Raw genomic sequence first — 2851 nt, forward strand, 5'->3', positions numbered from 1 at the left:
GTCGTCCATAAATTAATAGTAACAAATGAAAGTGAAGTAAAAATATATTCGACTATATATAATTCTTTTGTGTGTTAATTATAAAAATATACATANATTATAAATTCCTAAATTAACTATCAACAGCAACAATAAAACAAAGAGAACTGCTTCGTCACGATATATTAGCTGTTACATTGTTGTCACCAAAGAATTTTATTGANAAACGTAGAGTCAGTATTTCCCGATGAAGAGAACGTTGCTCGAATTATTGAGTCACATCGAATTCTTCTTCGGTAAAGTAAAAAGATTTATTCCCTTGCGCGAAATATAAAACAAAGACTTAAACAATGTAGACGAGTATCTCGCGCAGTGGGGATTCGATGTAGTTTCGAGACTGACACGTGATCAAAGTGTCAGAATTAGCATCCCGTTTCATCTTCATGACGACGTCCATGAAAGTTGCTAATACAATCGTTGCTCGCCGCCTGTTGCACCCCCAGTGGCGTGCGCGGAGGGAGAGAGAGAGGGAGGGAGCGAGTACCGCTTTAAGATCCAACAAGTGGTTCGTCTAACGGCAACAATGCTTCCTAATGTACTAGCTTTTGCCATTGTGTCGGCTCGGAAGCGTGATCGGTCCTCGACGTGCTGGTGACCTTCGACGTCAGCAACGTCAGCGCCGCGCGAGAAACTTGCGAAAGCCAAAACGAATTTGGCTCGGCTTCTGGCTACACGTATATATCCGCTAACGCTTCGAACAATCTCTTTGAACACTCCGCGTTTGATATATTGATGTGCGCGTGTGTGCGTTCGTGGTTGTGTGTTTGAGACGTTATTTAAATTTATCCACCATCTCGCTCGAGACTTCGCGAAGAACATTGCTTTTTTTTTTTTACCTCTTTGCGTCACGCATATATTAAATTGAACGTTGTTTTTATTTATACTCAATTTGAGTTAATTGTGTCCGTTGGATATGAATTTAACGAGAAAAGAGATAATATAATTAATTTTCTAATAGAATATTTGAAAGTACTAAAACAATGTGCTAATGCTTGAGAGAGTGGTTTTTCATGAAATTTGATATGATCTTGATGACAAAAAAACGACGTTATTCGAAGCTATCGGAAATTCTTTGCGAGAAGATCAGATCTGAAATAAGTTCATGTTTTACGGAATTAGAATTGACATTGATCGAGTATTCTCTCGACCAGAGAACAAGACGATGTCGACTATCTTAGAGTTTTTATAGAATTCTCAGATTCTCTCAACTCACGTCACGTGTAAAACTCGTCACTCCGTAAAACTTCGAAAGTTGAATTCACCAGAGTAAATCTTTCACATTTGCAATTTTATTACAAAATGAATTGACGAGTTAGATTAGTGTGTAAAAAATTTGTAGATATATATATGTACATATACATGTATAAATATATATGCATATAAAAGTTAATATTTTGTGTTTTTAATGTTAAGTATAACTAAACTACTAAATTAAACTTTTTATTTATAAAACATTAATTATTAAATTTATAATTAAGATTTATTATATAAAAATTAATTGTTTTGGGAATGATACATATTCTTGGATAGTTCATATTAATAAAAATTATTGTGCAACCTCAATGTTGAATTAAGATTGAATTTATAAGTAGAATTAAAATATTTAAGTAAAAACATTTGATAAATATTATGTTTTCTTATTAAAAAAAAGTGAAAAGAAAAAGGACGTGTAAAAAAATTGAGTTATAAGTTAAGTTATAGTCACTTGTTATGGTTAATTAGTTACATATTAATTAACTATTTAAATGTTTAATAAGTTTAGACATAAATATCTTCTCTTTCTCATATTGCACAGTACATTCATCAGCTTTACATCAATCCGGATTATCTCTTACTATGCGCTTCGTGTAAGCGCGATAATTAATTTGTGGATCGCACGGCTAATCATCCACTNATTAGCGACGTTTGTATAATTATTATGGTTGTTACGGTTTTTGATTATTGTTNGTTTCAATTTCTGCGTTGTAACCACATATGATCAGTGATACATCACACAATATACTATTTCATACAGCATTAGATTTCGTGATTATTTTCGTGATGGCTAACTTCCAATGTGTAATTATATGTGTATGATAACATATGTTATATACATATATATAAAAGTTATATATATGTTAACATTATTATTATGAATATGATAACATATTATTATAATGTAACGCACAGATACACTAACAGATTTAAAGTTTACAATCGATTGGTTCNGATNAACAACTACAATATAGAATAAAAGGTTTTAGAATAAAAGATTGAAAATTATTTAAAAAGTAAGTTTTCTGAAATAAAATTGCTTCAAANACTTTTCAAGTNATCGGCGTTAAAATCGACTGCTATTTAATCGCGAGAAAGTTATGAATCAGTTCGATGTGTGCGTCGCGAAAGATTGCCCCCTAAGTTCACCCATCTCTTTACCAAATTTATGCTGATGATGCACCGTGCCTTAAAATAGAAGTGCAATGACTTCGCAAGATCTTGACATTGTCTTGGCACACCCACGGTATATACCCTACAATATATTACACGCATTGTACCGTCAAGAAAAATATCGCGATTTCGTTTTTCGTTGCACAAATTAATAAACGTATGAAAACTCATCGCGATTTAATTATTTATGGAATGTGTGCAAATGTTAATTAGCGAGATTTAACAAATTAATTANTTTATAAATACAATTTATGATTTACGCAAAATCGACCTACTGTTGTTATTAATGAGATAATTTACCCGATAACATTTATGGTGAAATATGTTAAAAATATTATTGCGCGCGCAATAATGCTATTTGCAATTCTGACTTCTTCTCCAATTT

At 32.1% G+C, this 2851-nt stretch overlaps 1 protein-coding gene across 1 annotated transcript in view; it reads left to right on the forward strand.

Moving 5' to 3' along the window:
- Positions 1 to 2851, forward strand: part of LOC109864127 (RING finger protein nhl-1-like) — an 80136-nt gene that overhangs the window by 29202 nt on the left and 48083 nt on the right.

Source organism: Pseudomyrmex gracilis, unplaced genomic scaffold (genome assembly GCF_002006095.1).
Source record: "Pseudomyrmex gracilis isolate BER0280 unplaced genomic scaffold, ASM200609v1 scaffold_17, whole genome shotgun sequence".
Lineage (NCBI taxonomy): Eukaryota > Metazoa > Arthropoda > Insecta > Hymenoptera > Formicidae > Pseudomyrmex > Pseudomyrmex gracilis.